Source organism: Ambystoma mexicanum, chromosome 10 (genome assembly GCF_040938575.1).
Source record: "Ambystoma mexicanum isolate Mex_15411 chromosome 10, UKY_AmexF1_1, whole genome shotgun sequence".
NCBI lineage: Eukaryota > Metazoa > Chordata > Amphibia > Caudata > Ambystomatidae > Ambystoma > Ambystoma mexicanum.
The window spans coordinates 1,494,397,137-1,494,422,295 of NC_090932.1; the positions used below are offsets into that span (position 1 = coordinate 1,494,397,137).

A 25,159-nucleotide genomic window follows, 5' to 3' on the forward strand; every position below is an offset into this window, starting at 1 on the left:
CTGAGATCACTTTATACCAATCTGTGTCCAGAGAAAAATGTGTTGGCGTCACCCTTATACTGACAGCATTTTACAAGAGCATGTTGCTTGAACCTTTCACCTAATTTACAAGATGAAACGCATACATACTGCGTCACGTTTATTCACTTAACCTTTTAACCTACTTGCAATGGTTCTCTTCCGTTGTAGGTCTTTAAAGGATTATTTTTTATTAACTGCAACATGTAGCTTTTGTTCACCATTACCGGGACACTTGACACACGTCCCAGAAAATCTGGAGTGCAGTCAGAGGGTTTGTTTTCATGTGGCGTAGTGTTTCCATACATTTGCGCTCTTCTCAGACAGTGAAACTAAATGTAATTCTCTGTTCTTCATGGGGCATTATGAAACATTTTCGCGTTGCCTCCCCTGAATATAATTAAAATGCATTTTCAAACAAGTCTTGCGTTTTGGGAAACATGTCTTCTGAACTTGCAACTACGCTCAAAACCCCAAGTTCCAAACATGGCTTAAACGTTGCTAAAACTGAAAATACATGTCACATGCCATAGCCACAAATGGTCCCACCCACTTACTTGGGTTATTGAGTACCTCATAAAGCATACAAGCTGGGTTTTTTAAAGTAAAACCTGTCATTTGTTGTTATGTGAACCAGACCTCGTCCCAAAAGGCCACTTCTTGGGGGGCAGGACCAGGAGATGTGCAGAAGGCATGCCATACCGGCCATGCATCTAGGTCGGGCATTGGTTACATTACATTAACATGTTCCCGATCTTGTGTGTGTGTGTGTAATAGAATTGCACAACATACTTCTACTGCTGCAGTTTGTGCTAATAGTTTAATGATACTGTCTTGGTGTGCAATTAGTATTGCAGACCAGGTACTATCCCAGTTTTCTTGAGCAAACTCTCCCTCCCACCTCTGCCTCTGGACTAAGACTGCTGTAGAACGGCACATGTATAGTTTTTACAATGCCGATAGAGGTCTGTGGTGTTTATCCATGTTAACAATGAACTGCGAGACTACACTCCAGTGGTTCGGCCGGAAATGATGTAAAATAGATTGATCACACTACAGAGCATTACATCCTTGTATTCATTAAGTGTGAGGAAGCTACCATTTGAAAACAAGTCCTCAAATCTGATTATGGCCAGGCTAGTTGGACCTTGCCTCGTGCCTGGTTCAAATGTCAGTAATAGTCGTACCACCCTATCTATGAACAGTTGCGATGGTAAAGAATCTGAAAACCCAATCTAGTGTGCAGTCTCCGAAAGGCCCAGACCTTGGTGTCAACTGTCATTTGAGAAGAGGGTATATGACTGTGATGAGTGCAGTCTGCAGGGACTCTGCGAGGGTGGGCGGAGTGGTGAGGGGTACAGGGTTTTGAGCTTTGTGTCTAATCCAAGGAATCTGTCCTTTCTCCCAAAAGTGGAGCCACTCTCTTTGGGACTGAGGAGGTGAGCCTGTTACCCAATACACTACCAAGGGGGCTAGGGCAAATAGGAGCTCACTGGGGGTGAACCTCCTGCCCCTAGGGGACTAGGCATCCCACAGCAGAGCTGTTATCATATCTCCCTGTTACTTAGACTCCCAAGTTGTTGCGGGATACATGGCAGTTGAGCAAAGCACCAATGTGCAGGAGCCTTAAAAAGAGACTTGTTTGGTTTTTGACCTAGTTCTGGTGACACCCCTACTTGAAACACTGGACCAATGGTGTCTACTCTTTAGTTCCCAGTATCAACTTAAAAGACTTTGGCCCATGCAGAGGAGTAGAAAAACAGCCGGTCGGTGAAATCCAGCAGCCTGTGCTGGAGTGTGGAGGCAGGGACATCTCCCTTTCCGGAAGCTGGAGTCGGACCGCGTTTGAGGCGTAGTGGGTGGAGAGCCCACGGGACTGACGACCCTAGGAAGAAGGCAGAGAGCCCAGAGCCGCTTGACAGAGAAACCGATAGCTGCCGAAGCAACCTGCTGGTGTCCATCAACCGACACCAAAGCCTGGTCGAATGCAGACTGAAGGAACCGAAGAACCAACTGTGAGGACTTTGGAGTCCCTGTTCTGCAGATCCTAGAGAAACCGCATCGCCAACGCACACTGCTGCAGGAATGCAGGTATGGGGCGGGGTGGGGGCAGCAAGAGGGCAGTGAATACCGCGCAAGGGGGTGAAAGAATCCCCAAAATCCAACAGCCCGAAGGGCTAGAGATCTTACATTTGGCTAATAGACATTGTCAACAAGAAACGCATTGATGATGTCGACCAAGTTGAAGATAAGAGCATGTAACATTCTTATGAGGAAAGGAACTTTTTGACCTGTTGAACCAGACTGCATGGGGTTCCTGAGTAAGCTTCTCAAGGAGAAGAGAGAGACTTATAAGACCAAACTTTGAATACTATCACCAGGCCTGGGCGCAAGACACAAGTTGGTGGGGATCAGACACCACCCACCAGAAACTCAAGTATAGTGCAACTAAAACTTACTTAGGCCAAGTTATTTTCTTTAGTTTTAGGGGAAATATAGGATACAATGGGTTTTGGACAGAGGACAGAATGTTTGGAGACATTCTAAAGAGCACCAATTTTGAAACTTCTCCAACATTGTTTGAAGTTGTAGAACCCTCATCCTAGCTATAGGGAGTGTTCAAAATTGAGGGGAGCTGGTAGCAAATTTGCCCATGCTTGTAGCCTAGAAGAGTCTAGTTAGCTTGACACCAACAGCTATCAGGATCTACTTTTGGCTCCCCCAGGCAAATAATGCCAAACACACCTACGTGAATTTAACTCTGTGCGTTTGGGACAGTGTATACATAAACATTAGGATGCATCTATATGCCATTTAAAGCATATGAGGTCATAAATAATGGGCAACAGTATGTTTTCATTTTATATGGAATTTAGATTTGTGGAATGCTGTGTACTAGCTCCGTGTTACCCAGTGACAGCTCCTAGTTACTGCAGAAATCTGGATAACCTGGAGCTGCTTTTAGCTCCTGCTTAGCCAGTCTTAGCCAATCTTCATTTCGAGCCCTGTATCAGGCTAGTTGCGGTTTTCTTTACTTTAATAAAATTGCTTCAACTATGTCTACCTGGCTGCCGCCTTTGTCTGACTTATAACCGCTTTCTCAATATCTACATGCTGCACTGTGTGGCGAACCAGAAGTAGGACTCGGACTCTAGGACATCATTTTCATGGATTTTTATTAGATTCACTTACAATTAGATGGACCTTTTGGCCTGCTATAAAGAAGAACAAACTCAAATAATGAACATTAGCTCGAAGTGCTCAGTTCCCTATTCTAAAACTCAAAGGTTTAGAGAAAATATATTCTTGTCAGGATGAATCTAAACACAGTCCCAAGTCCAAATCCTATTCTAGTCTAACAACTAGAACAACTAGGGTTTAACAACTAAAAAGATGGAATGCTGCTTCTGTTCTAGGTTTTTTCCCTTCGATATACATTTCTTCAGGTGCCACTGTAATGGTTAAATGTTCCAAATATAGTTCCAAATAAATGTTCTGTTATGTGTCTTTCTCCTGACCCCTTGACTGCTGTTTTCATGTGTTTACCCCAATCCAGAGTGCTTCTGTTACCCTCCCGGGCTTCACAGACTATCGCTCCACTCAGGGTATTTCTGTTTTTTTCTTCCCTGTTCCAGTGTGTTTTCACTCCCCCCGCACCCAGCCTTCTGGGGTCTCTTGATTCTTCCCTCCGTTGCAGCATCTTCATTCTCACTCTTTCCCTTGACTCTCGTTCCCCTTTCTTGGGGTATCCTCACTTGCGCCCCTCTCTTGGGGCTTCTTCACGGTCTTGGATCAACAAAGGGGAGCTTGCACTGATCAGAGAAATTCTGGCCATCGCTGATATTGACAAACTGATCCATTCAGCCACTTGCTGCTCTGTTTTTTCTAAAAGCCCTGATCATTCAAATGATGCTGTGCAGCTGAATCCTTAACAATTACGATGTCTAAATATTAAACAAAATCTTTAACCCACTATGCTCCTGCTATGTCAGTTGGGTCTACTGCTTCCAAGACTAGGGGACATTTTAAAGGTTAGGATGTATTCGTATTTAACCTGGGGTTGACGTAATGCAGGACTTAAAATCTAATGATCTATTATAATATGTCTACATTTTCAATCGTCTAGTCATTTGATTCTTTTTTCCCATTTTTCTTTGTCATCTGCCAGTTTTCTTATCTTGTCAATTGAGGATGAAAGTTGTGAGTAAAGCATACATTATTGTTTATGGATTACCACATTACTATCTGTGGTTGTCCCCTCCATGATGAATCTGATAAAAAAGAAACCCTAAACAATTTTGTAAGGGCTTTTGAGGGGAAACATTTTTTTTTTTTAAAGTATTTCTTTTTATTGAAAAGGGTGTACATATTATGCACAAACAAAAAATATCTGAGTATATGTAATAAACTAAATGGTATTTGTAAGGAACACATAACTGAGTGTTGCATGTTCATGACAAGGGAGATTAAGATATACCAAACTAAACTGGGAGCCAAATAACATAAATTAAGAGGTAGTTATGAAAAATATAAACTTTATAGCACCCTTTTTCACCCTTAATTATGGGAAGATCTTGGTGGATTTGCAACAGTTCCTCGAAAGGGCTGATACAGGATCTAAGAAAAGCTGTGATCAACTCTAGTTCATTTGAGTCACACTGCACTGATTAACATGTCACATATGTACCTCGGTAAATTGATGTTCAGGACAAATGCTTACCCGTGACATAGAATTGGCTCCTCCCCCTGCCTTCTACAGAGTCAGCACCTCATGCTCAATTGAGGCCAAAACACACACTTACTTTAATCCACTCGATAAGTACAGAGGATGAGGTGCCATCTGGTTCAATGCAACTGCATTTTTGCTCAACTTGTACTTCAACATTTTTGGAATTGGGGCTTCTACCCAACAGACCTAAGTTGGGCATCAATAGTGAAAAAGATATATATATTTTTATTTTTAGATGTTTTGGTTTCGTTTCAAAAACCTTTCATCTTAATTTACAGTGACATCATTACTTCAAATCAGCAATACTTTCCCAAAATTTCACAAGTGTGTAAATGTCTTTTTTTTTTTTAATCCGCCAATAGAAATTTTGCCCATCGGTCTTCTGGCGATAGTTGTGTCGATGATTTCATGTAAAACGTTCTTAAAATAGATCTTTTGGTTGATGGAGCTGGGCATTGCATAAAGATATGTTCTAGTGTTTCCACAAAAGTTTTTTCTTTCGCAAAAACGGCATGCGTTCAAATTACTGGATATTAGTTTCCTCTTTGCCATAAGTTTTCTCGTCGGGAGGATATTTAAACAGAGTCTTAAGAAGGTGTCCCTTATATGCCTGTCTGGGAACAGTAGTAGATATTTTGGTAGGATGTTCACCGGTCTATTGTCAAAATTGCAGTTTAGATTCGCCTGATAATTGGACTTTTGTTTGATTGTTTCAATCCAGTCATTGCTGATTAATTTCTTCTTTGTGGTCTTCTTAGTAACATATCATTTGAGATATCAGCTTCAAGTTGGATTGCTTCTATGTGACTTTTCCATATTTCAAGTGCAGTTGTATTAGATCTAAGGGATTTTGTGTTGAATGTCTGTAGCGCTGGAATTTATTGCTCTGTGGTTATTTTTCGAAATAGATCTAGTTTCTTCCATTTTACGACTGATTGCACGGACTGCAAGGCTAGCTCGAATCTTCTTCTTGCTATGGGTAGCGATTTTGAGAGGTATAAAACTTTCTTACAGAAAATCCCTTCCAGCGTGTGCCAGATGTTCGGATCTAGATTCAACATTGTCTCACCTCCATATGTCAATATGGCTGTCACCTTTTGACGATAGAAGGTTACGATTGGTTTCATTGAAAATTTCCCATATTTCCAATGGAGAACTCGACCTTGTCTAGCAAGAGCTTTGTTTTTTAGATGTGACATCCATTCATTTTCTGTTGAGGATTGATTCACCCAAATTGCTAGGTATTTAGCATACTTCACCTGCATGATTTTTTCCTTGTACAGGAATAGGGCTTTGTTGTTTTCCTTGGTCACTTTTTTAGATGTCAAGTTCATTACTTTAGTTTTATGGACTTTCACTTTCAATGTATTCAGTTCCATGTGTGGCTCAAAGATTGTCAAAGCCGTTTGTAGTCCTCTCTTGTTTTGCGAAAGTATGACTATGTCGTCTGCATAAGTTATGCAAGATAGAGGTGTTGCATTTATTCTCGGAGGATTTGTTTCAGGCATTTGTATTCTTTTTTCGAAGTCGGATGTGAAGAGATTGAAAAGTGTCACTGCCAAGGGGCAGCCCTGCTTTAGGCCATTCCTGGTGGTTATAGAATCCGTCATCATGCCAGACTTGGACATCCTTACTCTTATGGATGTATTGGAGTAAAGTTGTTTGATAGGTTCTACCATGTTTGCGGGACAGCCCCAGGTGAGTAGCTTTTCCCCTAGTAGTTTTCTGTTCACGTGGTCGAACGCCTGTTGTAAATCGACACATATAGCTAGTAGGGTGGTTTTGGTTCTGGCCACTTCTTGCTTTACCAGGTTTAGCAGAAGGAGGTTGATATTAGTACCGATAATAGTTTACAAACCCGGTTTGTCTTGTTGCATTGATGTTTGCTTCTTTTGCCCAGGATTGCAATTGTTCTAGCAATTTGTTGCAAATATCTTTCCTAACGAGTCTAACAGGGCGATCGGTCTATAATTGCGGGGGTCCTTTGGATCACCCTGTTTAAATATCGCTATCAAAACGGCTAGCTGCCAAGGGCGTGGGTTCAACTTGATTTTTTAAATTGATTTGAACAGTTCTTCACAATTCTTTTTTTCTCCAGATTTCCGGATCTTTCTTAATAGTCTGGTTGGAGAGTCCATCTGGTCCGGGAGCCCTTGATGGATTGAGCTTCATGATGGCGTGTTCAATGTTTTGTGGTTCCCATTCAAAATTCCAGGATGTTGTAGTTTATTCCTTTATTACTAAGGTCGGGCTTTCGATGGGCTGATATAAGTAAGTTATATGCTTAGTCCAGGCGTCTTGAGAGACATCAGTCAGCATCTTCTGGACAGTTGCAGTAGGATTAAGCAAATTCCACAAGTTTCTAGTGTTCCTGTTTTTTAAAGCATATAACATCGCTTCTGCGTCATTCTGATCTTGAGTTGCTCTGTTGTTTTTCCTCCAAATTCTGTACCTTTGTTTGAGTTGTTTGATCATCACGTGATCAATTGGGGATTTGTTTTTAAACTGCTTAATAGATCTTCGTAACTCTAGTTTTTTACTCCTTATTTTGATTATAGGCATGTCGATGGGTTTTATCGATGGCGTGAGACCCCGTTGTCATGGCTCTGTACGGATGCAAGATCCAGTTATAATTCAATTTTTCTTTGTCATCAAGATCGTTCGAATTGAAAAGACCTGGAGGTTTCTCTAAAGCATATCCTGGTATTCTTAATCTGTTTGTCCCGGTGTTAAGGGTTAACTCTGGAAGTATTATTTGGTCATTTGCCCGATTTACCATTTTCCATTCAATCGTCAGGATCTCATGATCGCTTTTGGAAGTTTTGAGAATTCCTGTTTTAATTATTTTGATATGCAGGTCGTCGGACATATATGTAATCAATCGTTGCTGATGACTTGCCACGGGTCCATGTAATACTTGGAAGGTTAGTCTCATGATCAGTCATGGTGACTCGTTGTAGTGCTCTTAAGGCCATTTCTTTGCTCCATATCCGAGTGCTTGGAGATAACATGTGTTGATCCAGAGGTAGACCTTTCTTATCATAATAGTGGGTATTTAGATCTCCAGATAAGATAAAGTTTATACCTGGGTACAACGCTGCCATTTTGTTGATTGCTTAGCATACCAGATTTATGTATTTTTGGTTGGCGATTGCCATGGGGTTCCAGTAAAGGCTTTTTAATGCAATGCTTTCTTTTAGTAACTGTTCTTTAAAAGAGGAGACTGTCTGCTTGTTAGGTGTTCTTTGCCTTAGGATAGAGATTTGGATTCAATCCTGAATATTCTGAGATTCTATTAATTCTAAGTTTATCCCTGTTTTAAATAGGGTTAATAGCCCTGCCGATGGGTGTCCTCTAGCATTTTTCCTTGCTGGGGATTCATGATCGTAATATAGCCATCACATATTGGCTGGTTGTGGATCCATGATTCCTGAATATAGATGATATCATAATCCTTTAGGACCTGATTTGGTTTATTAAATAGATGTCCATTTCCATAGGTATTCCAAGATTTTTGTATTTCTTTTCTAAAGCGCTTTACACCAAAGCTCTGTTCATAGGTTCAAGTGGTACAATAAATTAGGCCTTTTGAGTGACGAAGAATGACTACATCAATGAAACCTCTCCAACATTAGCAACAATATACTTCCTGCCCAAAATTCACAAATCCTAAATTCCCCTCTTTGAGACCAATTATAAATGGTATTGGATGAATCATAGAGAAAATATCTGAATATATAGACAGATTTCTGAATCCTTTAGCTCAAAATTTACATTACTTTTTTATCAAGGACACTAAACGTGTCGTTCAACAAATTGAATCAGTCATGTGTCAAGAACAATATATACTGGTAACTATGGACGTGACGTCATTATATACCTACCTGCATTGAACATGAGAAAGGTAGCTCTGCAATAGAATACTTTCTCAAATCCAGATCCGTCTTTCTTTGAACAAAATAAAATTATCATTCGAAATTCTTGGGTTCACTTTCACGAACAACTTCTTCTGCTTATCGCAAAGTACAAGGAACTGCTGTGGGAGCCATATTTGGGCCATCATATGTTAATTTATTCATGGGTCACTTCGAGTTGGAATATGCATGGGTCCACAAGGCATTCACCGAATGCATGGTTGTCCTGGGTTATTGACAACATATTGATGATTTGGAATGAAGATTAAAAACGGACTTTTGGATTATACAAACATTTGAATCTCTAGGACTATAACATCAGCTTGAGCATGGAAGAGAACACTGAAAAAAAACAGCTTTCAAGGTTTAGAAATCTATGTTCACAATCATAAAATACACACAACCATATTCATCAAACCTACAGCTGGCAACAGCATCCTTCATTGCTCCAGTAATCACCCACCTCACACAATACACAGTACATTCTGTATTGAGAATTTCTTTGCATCAAAAAACTATAGTGAAGAAACAGAATTTGAGAAACACCCAAAGAACAGTGAACACAAATTCAAAGTAAAAGGTTACAAGATATCCACAACAAAATCAGCGAAATGCAGGACATTAAAAAAAGAGCAGAATTGCTAGTAGACAAAGATACTACTTCAAGCAAGTCACCTGAAGAGAGCAAAATCAGACTTGTGACAACATATAGCTCCGATAATTTCTAAGTAAGAAAGATATTGAACAAACACTGGAACATTCTTCTTCTCGATGCAACTTTATCAAGACATTTAGATAAAAACCCAGCAATAACATTCAGGAAAGCAGGAACCATAAAAATATTCAGAAGTCCAAGTTATATGAAACCAATCGAAACCAAAACATCAGAAACAATTCAATTATTATGGAACATTCCTGCAATCATTAGGAACTGCAAATGTGGCAGCTGTAAAGTCTGCCCACAGATAATGGACAACACCTAATCCATACAATTGCCAAAGATCTATTACTTCATTAACTGCAACACGAAATTTGTAGTATATGGAATCAAGTGTCACTGTGGGAAATGGTATATTGGGAAACTAAAATTAAGAATCATGGAGCAGCTCAGAGCAATCAAGAATAAGAACACAAGATACCCACCACACATCGACCACAATCTATAACATCAGGATAAAGAATTGAGGATCTTCAGTTCTTAGGCCTGTCATTGACCAAAGAAACTCTGTGTTGGAGATAGAATAAAAAGAATGTAGATAATCTGAATCGAAATGGATAACTCTCATGGATAGCTGCCGTAGCAGCCTCAGTCAAGACAATGAATACTGGTCTTTTTTTGTAGGACAGTGCAACTAGACAGAACGGCCTCTGCAGTTGCATTTTGCTATTATTGACTCCATGGACCACTTCCAAGTCCACAATATAAATCCTGAGAAAACTTCAAACAAGAAATCATTCTACACTTTTTTGGGGAAAAACAATATTCTTTTCACCTGAAAATGATTTTTGATTAAAAATAAATAAATGTCCTTTTCTTTTGAAAAATCACCATTTTGTTTTTTCAAATTGTAAACCTAAGCGAAATTCTGAAATCATTTACACCCAAAACAAACAGAACAATTGACAAGAACACGGGCAGCACTTATTTGCCAGCGTGATGATAACACGTCAATTTTGCCTAGTGGTAACTGCTTTCATTAGTAAACAAAACAAGGTACGGCCATGATGTAAATCCTTAATGCAATCTCATGACAAGCTGTCAGCTTGAACAGCAGACGCCAGGTTCAGAACCCAGCTCGCAGCTAAACAAGCAGGGACAATCTCATCCCTCCATTCCAGAAGAACAAGTTATTCGTTTTCAGGTAAGCAGGTGCTACCAAACACAATGGCAACACCACTGGCTCATAGTCAAAGAGATCTATTGGTTGTCTCTATGGTTATCAGTCACACCATCATACACTGTCTATATTCTACTTTTTAAATTGATGAGCGGACTCAACATCCCCCTTTTTTCTGTTTTTGGTCCAACTTTTTAGCAATCGGAAAATGATATACGTTTTTGGGTATAACAACACAACTGAACAAACTCAACCTCTCAAACTACCTGCAAGGCAGGGCAAGTCAAATCTGTGCTTGGAAAACAAAATCCAAACACAGTCCAATATACAGAGAGGAAACCCTAGTGACACCACAATAGTTAAACTCTTTTTTTAATAAAACACTGTTGCTACTTTTCTCATTAGATTGAACTCTGCATATATTTACAACTGAAAGTTATGAGAAGAATTGAACTCTGCATCTATACAGTTGCAAACAAAGAGATGAAAACTCTCAACATCCATTAAATGTGATGCTTCCTCCCGAGGAACCACGATGAAATGGTGAAACACGTGTAGTGGACTTAGAAGACACTAAGACACCAAGAGGACACAGAGGACACAAGAACACGGAAATGCTCACAGATGAACACATAGATACAAGGACCCACAACAGGATCTAATAGTCACCAAAATTAAAGACCAAGGAATTGAACTAAACAAGGTCTAATGACAAGTGCAAGAACATAAATATCCAGCCCTTGTAAACAACAAAGGACAAAGAGGACACAAGCACACAGAGAACATTAGATTGGGTACCAAACCCTTGAAAATACAATCTTTAACACCCAAGCTTTAACCTGTACTAATCACAAATTGCAAAAAAAGTAATTAAAAATAAACTCAAAAACACTCTATTTTCACATTTGGTTCTCATTAAGAATGTTCCTTTTTTATAATCTATGAGAAATAACAAAAAATAATCTGCCAAATTTACCAGAGTGAAGTAAGTAGAAGTTGAGAGAGTTGCAGAACAAAGAAAGCACTGTGATCGAAGGCAAAGGGGAAAGGGTTTTCTAATACAAGGAGACCAACAAAGAAAATGAACAGAAACGTGATTGCGCACAGACTTGACAGAGGCTGACCAGGCAAAATTGAAAGCACGAAGGAAGTGTGCGACCTGGGGTGTAGAATTAAACCAGAGAAGATGTATAATCTGGCACCAGGCCATAGAGAGATTTAAAAACTAGACCTAAGTTAAATTTGAAACGGGACTGGAAAGAAAGCCATCTAAGAGTAGAAAGTGAAGAAGAAATAGTTGCTAGGGGTAGAAATAAAAAGTAAGCAAATGGAGGCATTGCAAAAAGATTTAAGAGGTGCAAGACTGGTAAGAGGGAGGCCAAAAAGGGCACAGAAGCAGTAAGAAAGGAGAGAAAAGATTAAAGAAGATATCAAGAGCTTGGTGGCATCTAATATTAGAAATGGATGAACTTTCCAGATATTATATAGATGAAAACGACAAGCATGTGCACATGAAGAAATGTGATGCTGAAAGGACAGCTCGGGGTCTAAAATCCAATGTTACGAGCTGTAAGAGAAATAGATAAATGGAAAGGAGGAAATTAAAGAAAGGAAGGCAAGAGAGGAGACGGAATAGTGTTGGCAGGGAGGAAAAGTACATCAGTTTTGGTGGCATTAAGAGCCAGAAAATGTGCCGACATCCAAGGTTAATGCAAGAGTTTAATGCAAAGGGCAAAGTGCTCCTCACCTACTGCTCCTCATCTACTGGACGCAAGTGCTCAGATTTGCAAATGGGCTTTCTTACGTGGGGGTCTTGCTCTGGGCGGAAGGGAACCACAAATAGCCCATTTGGGTTAATGTTAATATCTGGCACACTCAGCCATGCATTGTTCCCCACGAGTAACGTGGCTAAACGTCTGGGAACTATATGCGTATTGATTGCACATAGCTAGTGACTGGTTTTGTAGGGCCTGCCGCTGCCAATACACGTTTTACCTTTCCACTCCTGTTTATGTGATGAAAACATAAATATTCTAGAAAAGCAAATTCTTTTTATGAGAATTTCTATCTGTGCTTATGAAATGCAGGCCAAGGTCTATGATTCAGCCCTGCTGCAGAGGAGACCATGCACAGGGTAAAAGAGGTGTAGGGACTAACGGCTCCTGCAATGCATACCTTCATCCTTCACAGGGATCCATTCTTGGATGCACTTGACATTTCCCCATGCTGCAAAATCTGTAGGTGGCATACTGTATATCTGCTTTTTCAAAGATATTTGCAAAGGCAGATTTACATTTGCGTACTTCAATACGCGGAATAAAGTGTTTTTGTTTACTTGAATTTGCCCACTTCTGTTAACCTGGCACTTTTGTCTTCTAGGGCAATATGATTCAGTGATTATGGCATAGATACTTTAGTGTGTGGCTTTTGTATCAGTTTGTCGTAACCAAGGGTTTCTTTGGCCTCAGTGTAGAGGTTATGCTGGTCTCTTAGTTATTATCACTGCAGTCTAATTATTTTCAGGATGACCATCCCCTGCACCCTAAAACCTACCCAAGAGGGCCTTCCCAGCTTTCACATCCTGAAGACGGAAACTCATTCCATAAAGCTGAGAGAATCCTCTGGCTTTAGGTTCCCCTTTAGATGCGAGACATGTTGCTTTCCCTTTGACGTGTTGTCTTCCCTGATTCCCTCTGTACCCATTTCCCTCCTCACCCCTGGTTCCTGTACCTGCAGCACACTGATTATTTCCCTAAACATGGGCTCAAATCCATGTGTTGTTGGTGCTTTTGAAGGTTTTGCTTTGGTTTTCTCATGCTTGACGGATACATCTTCCCTGGTGTTTTTATACAAGATGGCTTTTCCGCCGACCTGCAACCTTCCTTAGCTGTCACTGCCCTTCCCTGCATTTCAGCCTTATGAGGGGACAGGCAGCATGCAGCATGCAGCAGGGATAGACTCTATCTCTTCAGTTTATGCTAGAGTAGACCTACTAGTGAGGCTAGTGGCTGAGAGTTCTTCTAAAAAGTAAATTCAGTTTAGTACGTCCTCAAGTTGTCTGGGAGGTTACCTGGAACACAGAGGTGGAATGAACCCCATAGTTGTTGGCTACCTACAGTTCTATGTTGAGGCCCCTGCCTGCCCCTATTGATAACCCTGTGTGCTGTATCATGGGCCAGAATTGCAGGGTTGTGTAGATGGAAGATCTTGTCAGGAATCAAGGCGCAAGAGTGGCCTTCATACACAGCTTAAACAAGAAATTGTGCATATACTAGACTACAGTCATGATTTTCAGAGCAGATAAGACAGTGGGTTCTCTCTAGGTGGTACTACTACAACAGCATTTCTGAATCTGCCTTCCTCTACTCTCCGCCATCTGCAACTAATCCAGAACAAGACTGCGAGACTTATCCTTGGCCTTAGCCCAGGGACAGTATCTCTCCAGCCCTGAAATCTCTCCTCTGGCGCCCAGTGGCTGCAAGGATCAAGTGCAAGACCCTCTGCATCGTCCAAAAGGCTTTCTGGGGCCGGGACCCACACTACATCCATCTCTTTTCCAAAATACCTTCCTTCTTGAGCCCTTTGCTCAGCTTCCTCCAACTGAGGGCCAGACACCTCTCCAGGCAGAGAGTACGGGGTAGATCTCTCTTCTCTGCAGGTGCCTCCCTGGACCTCTCAGACTTGAGCCGGACCACTTGAAGTTCCGGGAGCAGCTCAAGGCCTTCCTCTTCTCTTCTCCTCTGCCCTGTCCCTCCCCTGGTGACCTATCTCTCTGCTGCACCGACTGGCTACTTGGTTACCCTCAGAGTCTCACTGGGTACCAGGCTCTGCCAAGATCAGTCTCCCCTGCACTGCCCCGGGCCTACCACACACTTAAGGGCTGTAACTGTAACCTCTACAGTCACCTGCCTCCTTGTGGTTACCCAGAGCCACTCTGCCCTGGTTGCTTTTACTTGGAGCAATGCTGCCCTGACTGCACATCCCCCTGGCACTTCCCCTTCTCCCTTCCCCCTGCACATTACGTTGTCGCACTTCAATGATCTGAATGACACGATGCCTAGTAAGATTGTTTGTCTTGTCTTCCCTCCCTTGTCTTGTCGTGCCTAGAAACATTTGTGCACAGGTGTGTTATAAATTACACCTCATATCAAAAAGTGTCCGAACAAGAAGCTAATAACCCTCTGTATAAGGGAGACATTCTCCTGATTTGTAGTTGTTAAAAATAGTGGTAGGGCGAGATAGGTTAGAGTTGGAAAGTGGACGATTTCCATCATTTTATTTATTTGGTTTATTGGCTTACAAAAAAAAAATATCAAGATCGCAAGTATCAGTTTCATCAGCATTTCTTACAAAAGGAATAATTTAATAATTTATCAGCAGTTACTGAACTCATGCCTTAATGTCATCTAGAAATCTAAGCAAAGTTAAAACTTAACGATACTCTTCCACCCATTAAAAAAATATTCAACCACCACTCATCTGGTCCCAAACTATGGCTTCCAGTGAAGAACTTCTCCAAACATTGTATTCTTCTCTCTGTTAAGCCTGTGTGAAGTAGAAGGTGCTGGAGTGTCTCTGTAGTCTTCACTGTGCGTAATCTGCAAATCGGATCTAGTACGCCACATACTTTCATTGCAAGTAAAATTTCTATTTTGGGGTACAAGTTCCTATGAAATTGTAGAAATTGGGCACAATGGGAACCACTCAAAGTTGCTCAAATATTGGGGTAGAATGTTGTACGTTCTACAGTCCAAGCTGCACTGATGGTAGTTTATATTTTCCCCTGGCTTCTAGAGTCTCAATCCAGTACATCTTCAATAGTTTCTTTTTCACACAAGCTGGGTTTTTCAGTTGTGCCCAGTTTCATAAGGACATTGTTGCAAGCCTGCTTCTATTCATTCAGTATTGACTTGTTCTTGTTTAACAAAGTGCCCCTGAATATTTGTAATGCAATTGGTGGATCCGGATCTATACATTTTCTATATAGTGATAGTTTTCAACTTAACCATAGAGTAGAGCGAGAGGAGGCCCAGCTCAATGTGGAATTACCTGGACCGGGATTTGTTTTGGCAGGGAAAGTACTCTCCTTCAAAATAGTTGGTCTAAAACAGGCCAATTATTATATGGCAGTGCAAAGAAGACTTCTGCTCCATATGATAGTATGGCCACAACTTTCAATTGGTCAATATATTCAGGACTGGTATCGGCAAATAGCGACAGTACTTCCTCGACAAAACACAACCTTGTGAAGGCAGATTTTTTACATTGGCTCTCAAGATTTTCTCTCTTGGTGCATCAGGTGAACTAATGTTCACACACATACCCAAGTATGTAAAAGTGTCCACCTCCTGTAAGGTCTCTACGTTGAGGCACCACTCAAGTCTTTTTTCTTTTAGCCAAGGGAGGTTGGTGTGTCGAGACTTTCGCCTTTGTCACGTTCACCCTCAGGCCATTCTGTTCAGCATATACCTGTTTGGCATCGAGCTGGCACTGCAAACCTATCCGCGTCTGGTCTAATAGAACCAGATCATCTGCGTACAGTAACCAGCTCAATGCCCTCCCATTCATTCTTGATGGAAAACATCTAATCTCGGCTCAAGGTTGCACCCAGATCTGAAACCGACTGAACAGGGCTGGAACCAATAGGCAACCCTGCTTTAAGCCTGTGCCCATTGTTATTGGTCTCGATAGACATCCAGCTATGTTCAGTCTGACCCTCAGTGAGGTAGATGAGTAAAGGCCTTAATTGCACAGAACAGATTGTTCAGACACCCCCAGTTCTCCAATTTCACCCAAAGGCGGCTTTTGCCAATGCTGTTGAATGCCTGAGCCAGGTCAGTGAACGCCAGCTATAATATTTTACTGTACGGGTCTTCAGGGTATTGAGCAAAAACCTATTCAGCGCTGTTCCTACACCCTTTACAAAACCCGACCGGAAGATAATGAATCAGGTTGAGGACTCCACCCATTTATTTAGGTCCAGTAAAATGATTGTGGCAAAAATCTTTCCACCCACGTCCAAAAGGGCAATATGGCTCTAGTTATTGGTGTCAGCCCTATTGCCCTTCTTGAAGATCGGGACAGTGATGGCAGACTTACAAAATAATGGTACATCTCTAAGCTTCAATATCTGTTTATACAGTAATAGCAGGAAGCCCGCTCACAGATCTGGCTCTTGTAGTAACGTGGCGTTTGTGAGCCCGTCAGGCCCCGGTGCTCTTGAACTAATCACTTTGTTTTTTTTAATAAGGGCCAAAATGTCTTGTTTATCAATCTGGAAAGGCCACTCTGAGTCAATGTTTCTCCCTTACCCATTGTGTTTTTAATCCTAAACAGGTTGGAAAAATGGGCAAACATGCATCTTCCAATACCAAATTTGTTTGTACAGCCAACTGCGGGATCTCGCGAGAGTTGATTAATTGCCACGTTTTTTTTTGTTTGCATCTTAGCCATCTTCCTCAGCATACTCTCTGCGTCCCGTTGAATCATGTTAGGGGTGTTTTCGTAAAGTCCACTTTAGATAAGACTTCATGAAACGATCCCTTGGCATACAGGTCCCCAACTCTTAGTAGAAGTCTGTACTACTCAAGGAACCTTTGCAGAATGGCAGAGCAGCCAGGCTTATCATAGTAGGAAGATGTGATCTGTAGGGACATTCACTCAACCGAATAAAAACAATAGTCCAAAGAAACACTTTAACATAAAATGTTGTTTTAAAATCTACATTTATTATAGTTACACAAGGAAAGTAGATAAATACTTAATTCACTTAACCAACACACACAGGAATTCTTAATACGCTTCAAAGGCCATTGCTTCAATGGTAGTTGCTCGCGGTACAATTGTTAGAGTTTGACACTATGGACAGTTCTAACATATCAGTACAACCGCACACTCGCGTTATGTCACAACAAAACCTCTGCGATTTCTATGGGTACCTCCGTCCCCAAGCACCATGAAGGAAAGAATAATATACTCCTTCACCAGTTATTGAGGCCACAGGTGCAAAGGGTCAGGAACACGGGTACCAGGTGCTGTAAGGGAAGAGCAGGTAAGTGTGAGTACAAAGCAATAACGTGGAGATGACCAATAATCAAGAAAATGGAGTGGGACCTACCTAGCATGGGAGAGGAACCAGGATGGGGAGGTATCCGGGGGCGCTGGGGCCAGATCCCCTTTACTAGGGGCTTGACGTGGTGCTTAGCTGGAGTCCAAAACAAACTTGAGCCAAAGGGAGCCAGAAGCAGTTCCAAAAAAGCCGGAAGGTCAAGATCCAAGAAAAACACAATGCCGCTGAAAATAGCTGAGAAGCGAGGAAGCTCGGCTTCAGTGTGCCTTTGAGCCGGTGCTTGGGTCACGTGATCGCTTCCTCATTGGGTCACGTGAGTGGCGTTGCGTATCACGTGACCCTTGCAACCGGGAAGCGACAACAGGATTGGCTGGGCAGGCCGCCCCTTCAGCATCACATGAGTGTTGCCCACGTGACCAGGAAGCCGGGGTGGTGAAGACCCATTTCCCCCCCTAGCGCCACCGCGGCCACAGTTGCCATGACGCCGCGCCCCGCCTCCCCCATGCGGGGACTCCGGCGCTACGGCTTCTGAAGGGGTGCGCCCGGGAAGGGCCACCGCCGCAGGTAGGGTGTCGCTGGGAGGCGGCCGGTGTTATGCGCTGGGAGGTGGGCGGTGTTGTGCGACTCGTGACACGTTAAGACAAAGATATACAGTTACTGTATTTAGTTGGAAATACCACATAAAATAAAGTCTTGTAGGAAGGAAAAGGGTTGGTTGATCACACAGCAGCAGGGCTTAATGTTCTAGAGATACTTTTCGGGACAAACTATTGTTTCAAAAGTCCAATCCCTAACTGTATGAAAAAGTCGGGAGTGAATTCAAAGTCTTAAGCAGCAGAACAGCAAAAGTTAATCGGGATACTTTTAGTCTCTTGGATAAGTTACTTGGCAAATCAACAGAACAAGGTGGACCCTGCAAAAGGACTCCCTAAAGGGACAGACTAGCCAGCCTCGGTCAGAGGTAGAGTGGACACCCTGGACACCTTTTCGCGCACGCAGTCATTTTGGAGCGACTTCTCGGTTGAAGTGAAGTTCTACCTTTTACCCCACAGTACCTTAGGTTAGAGCAAATGCTCATATCCTGATTCTCCTCTGTGCAGCACCAACGGATCCAGTCTCCCGACTCCTCGGTCTGGTGATGAAAGGAAGGATTCTGAATGGGATGTCTCGGAAGCAGTATCGAGAGAGGCCCTTTGCACAGATTTCTTCAGTCTCCTTGGTCAGTCTGTGGTTTTGGTGCCTTTTTCTCAGCACCAACAAAGGACGGTATTTGCCTGGTCGATCATCTTCGATTCAGAAGTCCTGCACTCTGGTGAAGGGACTTAGATGAGGTGGATCGTTCCTCTGGAGGTACAACTGGAGCTTATCAAAGAATTGGGTCTGCTGGTATTTGCGGTCTGCAGCTCTGGAAAGGCACAACATCTTGGGATGGCTCAATTTGTAGTTCGTCTCGGGGCTGGTTGGCCCCACCAGCCAAAGGGAAGGAGTCATCTTTGGAGCTGCTCTGTTGAGTAGAAAATGGGCTCAGCACAGCAGTGGTCACTTCAGTGATCGGAAGGGTCTGCATGCGTCTGGTCATCCCCAGCTTCGATTACTTCAGTTCCAGTGGTTGACGGGTCTTTTATCTTGGGTACCTCAACGTTTAGTCAGTTTTCTCACTCTTTCTGCAAACTCTCTCAGCAATTTCCAGAAAGGGGTGGGTGGCCACCATGTTAGAACATGGGTGACCCTATTGTGCACAACCGAGACTGAATACAGTTTGCAGTAAAAAGAAATAGCACAATATTTGGTGCCACCAGCCATAACTGTAGGGTTGTCTGTGACTAAATAGTCACGTTAGCAGAGAGAAGGGGGATACTAGGTATCCCCTTAGCACTCCACATGAGGTGGTGTGTTCTAATCTCTCATAGTATAGCAATTTAGGGAGGGTACAAAGTATTCCTCTATCCTTACTAATTGTAGTTGGTTAGGATAAAGATAGTCTCAAAGGAGAACCCAAAGGGTTCCCAGCAACACTGTACGTAAGGTGCATGTGCTGCAAAAGTTACCCATGCCTTTAAGGAGATATGATGCAAAGCAGACTCCATAGTAAAGGTAAAACACAGAATAGGGTTCCAAAAGTCAGAGCAAATAAGAATGAATGAGTGGGGAAAACGCTCTCCTCATTCAGAATAGGAATAAAAAGGTCCAGAAGTACAGCAGAAAGTGCTGGGGGTCTTACTAGGAGAGGGAATGAAGCATAACAATGATACATCTCCCTAGCAAATCATAGCAGCCCTGTGCGACATTATCTGGTTCTTAAATTTCTGTCTTTTGTTCTTAATACTAACCTCCACTCCTACCCCCGCATGTGCTTTAATCGGCTTAATTCCTCTATTGTTTTTTTCCCTTTCTGCGACTTGTTGGTCGAAAGTGTGCTTGGGTTGAAATGCCTGCCTAAGCCCCTTGTTCTTCACCTCTCTAAAATGTGACGAAATCCGAGAGTATTTCCTTTTGCATCATCGGGACCTTCCAGCTCCTTACATATTCATCATATCTCCTTGTAAACAAGGTGGTTAGGCCACAATTTCAACTGGCTTACACTTGCTGTGGTCTCCAGCTCCTCCTCCATATTGTGATGCGAGTTATGTCTCTAAGGTACCCCAGAGCATTTATAAGATGATATGATCGCTGCCATAAGATTCTCCTATCTCAAACCTTACGACGTGATGGTAAGCGTTCCTTGATATAAATATGTAGTCTTAAGTTTTCTGATTGAGGACCCCTATGCCAGGTGGGGTGTCCTGTTATGTCCCCCTGTATCTGCCCATTTAAAAGAAGGTCCCTAAGATTAATTTCTTATAGCCAATGCGTCCCTCTTTTCTCAGCTGGTTTGGAAAGGGAGAGTTCCTCTTTTATGAGCTGCCCCTTTGTATATGTGCACTTGCTGTTTAAGTCCCCACAGATCAGGATAAGATTTTCCATAGTCTCAAGACCATGGTCAATCAGCTCCATCACACACTCTACAAATGCATAATCCTCTATACCTGCAGGATTCTATTACAAGTTTAAAATAACCCACACATTACTACCAATGCAACTTCTTGGACATATGGGTTTGGGTTATTCTTTTCTACCAACTCTATACCTATGCCAATTTTAATAGCTACCAAAAGGCAGTTCTTCCTCTCGAGCCTTTGTTTGCCGAATTTATGTTGATCGAGTATCTATCCAGATTCTGAGTAGGACACAGCCAGGCATAGTACATAAAAACTCCTCAAAATTAAATTTACCCTTTTCAAACAGATGGCTAAAGCCTTATTTGTTCCATGACACCACTTTTATACGTCTGGATTTTGGTTTGGTACTTAAATAATCCTCTTTATTGTACAAAACCAGGGCGTTTGTCAGCCAAGCCTATGAGTCCTTCTCAATTTTTTGGTGCCCTTTTCCCTTCTGCATTAGCATTTTCCTCTGACGATTTCCCTGGCCTTTAAACGTTACCATGAACTGCGGGTTCAGCTTTGAAAAGAAACCTAGATTCTCTCTCTTTTGGCCAAGCATCCTTATGTGTTTCACAGATTACCTTGTCACAATGCTCTATTTTTTGCCATTCATCCTGTTTAGACTTGGGCCCAGGAAGTATCCAGGCAGATTTTACTGCTAGTAGGCTATCCTCTCTTACGTTTGTTAAATCAAAGCCTAGCAGTAGCAGATTATGTGCTGCCTCCAATGGGGTTTGCTTCATCAGATTTTAAAGTAAATGCACCAGAAAAGTATCCAGACTGCTTTCACCAACAAACTCAACCAAGGCGATAGAACTTGATCCTATTGCTCTCAGCGTGGGGATACAATGTGAGAGCTTGAGGATGTTAGTTTCATGATTAAGGCATCATCCCTGAACAGCACTCTTTCTAGCAATGAACTTTTATCCAGACTAGTTTTATACTCTAGCCTGGGAGGCAACCATTTGTTTTCTAGACAACCCATGGCAGTCCTTTCTGCTGTTAAGAGTTTCCAGTTGGTGTTTTGTATGGGCCATCAACCTTTTTTGCTCTAAAGTTTGAAAGGCCACAGAGATGTTTACTCGATGTAGTAGGGCTTCTTCATGGTTTCCTTCCACACTTTGTTCACCCCTTAGATTTAGTCTTTGTGATCCACAGACCTCCAAATGTTCTTTTGGTCTCTGATGTTTCAGCTCTGGGTTAGCCTCCTCGCTCAAGGACCTTGGATGGAGATGACCTTGACTCTCGGCAACCGAATATGGTCACATATTCATACGTTCCTCCATAAGCTTGTCTTGTGAGCTCCTTGATCTCTCAAGCAATGGGTGACTGATTCGCCTCAATTGCATGCAGTTCCGATTTGCCATTCACACTGAGGGGTCTGAGTTTTGTCGAGGTCTTAGTTGGGCTCATCTGTATTAGGTGCAATGTTTAAGCTTTGCAGTGTTTTCCTAGAGTCATTTGATATTTCTTTTTTCCTTAATTTTCTTTGTTGCGCTTAACGAAGAGATTTCCTTTTTCTTCTTTGAGAGAAGATGCAGTAATCCTGCTTTGGTGCCATATCCTCCCCGCTATTAGGGCATAGTTGATCTATTCCAATCGCCTGATCCCGGTTGTCCAGTGGAACTTTGTCTACAATAATAATTGTCACATCTGCTTCAGGGGGAAGTGGAGTTGAAGTATGGGCCAGTTTGTAATTTACTCCATTGCTGATGTTTGGGGGTGTTCTCCTCTATGAAAAAATGTACCCGATTAGTTACCTAATTTGCTATCTGCGGATCCACAGTGGAGTTTGTTGAACCCGTAGCCCCAGAAGAGCTAGCTTAGATGGTATTTTTCGATTCCTCTCGATTCATTCTTTCTCGTGTTTCTGGGTGGAATCGAATCTGGTCTGTTGCTGTAAGTTCTCCCTTCCATCTTGTCAAGTTTTTCCATCTGATCTTTCGTCATAGGACCGATTACATTCTGCACCGGTGAAAGGATGTGATCTTCTTTCTTGTCAAAACTTGCTTGCACCACCGTGACAAACCACTCTATGAAAATCCTTTTTGAATTTAACAATGCTAGTAGGGTGATGTGTTCTTTTATCATTTGTAACTTCGTACAGTTTCAGAAAGGGGTTCAATGTATGGTTAAATCTGACATTACGTTAAAGTTATCTCGACTAAGTGGGTTGAACACATCACTGCTGCCATCTCTCCGGTCTTCGTGTGGGTGCTGGAGTACCATCGTCCATCAGATCGAAGCTGGTTAAGCTTTCCCTATCCCCTATGGTAAAGATTCAGCGGGTATGAGGTTTCAGCCTGACTCTCGAAGGGTCCGTGTTTGTCTGTGACACAGAACTCTCAGATGCAACTTCGGACTGGTAACTCCTGGCAGCTCCATGTATAGGTGGTGCGTATGGGGTAGACTTTGCTGTTACTCCATCAATCCTCACCTCACATCCCTTGTAGTTTTCTATCCCAGGAGTGATCTCTCCTCTGTCCATGGTCCTCATACTTGTAATGTGGGCTATAATCCTGGTTTAGAACGTCCACCAAGTTTGAAGGCACAGGGGTACAGGTAGAGGAGGAGGAGACTGGGTGGGGTCATGGGCCCTACATTTACAGCGTTTGCAGCATTAGTAGCATTAGAATTTACACTGGTTGATGCGCTTGTGGGATATTGGGGGCTAGGGTGGGGGGGCAAGAGCTGAGATTTCAGCACTGCTGGTCCTTCCAGTAGCTCTCTGTCAGCGATCTCTCCCACTGCCTGCTCAACTTGATCAACTTGACCTTCTTCTCAGCACTCGCCCATGAGGGCTGCCGCAAATGATTTAGGGAAGTAGGCAGTAATCTTGCTCTCCCCTTTCCCTTTCGGTATGCAAGCTTGAGCCCCCTTTACTGGGGGGTCCAAAGTCAAGGTTGATTTCCGCCTTTAATGTCATGCCATTTATACTGCTTGCATTGCTAATATCCCCACTTGCAGAAGTGTTTTTAAGACCTTGGTTGTGGTACTAGAGATGCTGTCCAGCCCCACCAACGTTGGCATAAACCAACTGGTTCTCTGTTGACATTTCTGATGTTTTCTCTAGACAGGAGGTAGCGCATCTTCCACCACTCAAGGAGGATGCTGTTTGTTGCACAGACTGCTCCAAACGGTCATGATTGTCCATGGCGGGGGTGGCTGTCAATTCAGAAGAGGATGCAGATAGGATAGATCCACGAGATTACAAATATTCTAAACTTCTATGCTCATATTCATGGCTGACCGCTCACTCTGCATGCCACTCGCCTCACTTAAAAGCTGGCTAGCAATGGGCACACGGTCTGACGGCAGACAAGACTGCCCTCTGCTTCTTGAAGGGTAACTCTGGGTAATCGGGCTATATCAAAAAGCTGAGGCAAAGAGGGATTTGCCTCTTGTCCAACCGCAGCCAAACTGCACTCCAGCAACACTCATTCTGCTATAGGGTACAAGCTCCCAGACTGGAGGAATGTGTACTCCAACCTGCACGGACTGCACAGATTATGGTTGCTTGGGGGACTAAGCTTGCATTCATGGCATTCGAGGCACTCCCACGTGGGTCAAGAGAATTAACCCTGCACTCACTGTACATCACTTGTATATTGTGTAGTGAAGGGGAGTATTGGCTAGAGGAAGTGGATGGGCTCGAAGGAATCCATCTCTCAGCGTCCTCTCTCAGAACTCTTGTGATTGTCAAGCTGCATCGCACTGGAAACACTCGCGCAGCTGCTTTTGACAATCAGAGGCTCCTTTTATAGACTCACTGGCGAGCACCTTAGCTAGTTTGATTAGATAGGGACGCCTTGTAGAACCGGAAAAGAGAGAGCTTATATTTTTTCCTTTTAATAAAAACGATCAGTGAAATGTCTAATAAGAGGCACTGTCCTGCCCTACCACAATAGGCAAAGGCCAATAAAACAGGTGAAAGGCAAAATGTTGAAGAGTATGAAACGCAATCCACCATGGAAGAAATAATGGTTTTAGTTTTGTAAATGTGCCCAAACCTTAAACTTGAAGAGTGATAGCAATTCATACTATGATTGTTTACTCGTAGACAGTGACTCAAAATCTTTATGGGGAATGAGAGCAAAGGTTGTGTGTGGAAGGAACCGTAATGTGCACTCTAAGTCGATTGCCATGACAAGGATGCTCTCAACTAGGAGTGGGTGAAGATGTGATTTTGCAATAGCAATAGCAATAGGAATAATGAGGTCTCTGGTCCCAGATTTGAAAAAGCTCTCTTTGATCTGGACATGGTCTCTGCTTGCCACAATGCTTCCTTTGATGGTGGGCACTGTGATGACACCTACTGGTTAATGGGTTATTTGATGTTTCCAGTTTTGTTTTTGTAGGCTTTCATTGATGGGCGAGTGCTAGGAATACTGGCACTCCAAACGAAGGTGTCTTCCCTCCATCTTGTGAACAGATCCAGCATACATTGAATTCACTTAAAGCAGGCATGTATCGATTTAGCCCCAGTTGAAACAAGGAGAGAAGATTACAGCTGCTACTTCTAAATAATGATTACACTACTTAGATTTTAAACAAATATGCTGTTTGTTTCGTGGTGTTATTTTTGTATATGCATGCAGATTTGTCTG

At 42.5% G+C, this 25,159-nt stretch overlaps 1 protein-coding gene across 2 annotated transcripts in view; it reads left to right on the forward strand.

Moving 5' to 3' along the window:
• Positions 1 to 25,159, forward strand: part of KNTC1 (kinetochore associated 1) — a 2,501,313-nt gene that overhangs the window by 397,084 nt on the left and 2,079,070 nt on the right. The gene's annotated exons all lie outside the window — the stretch shown is intronic.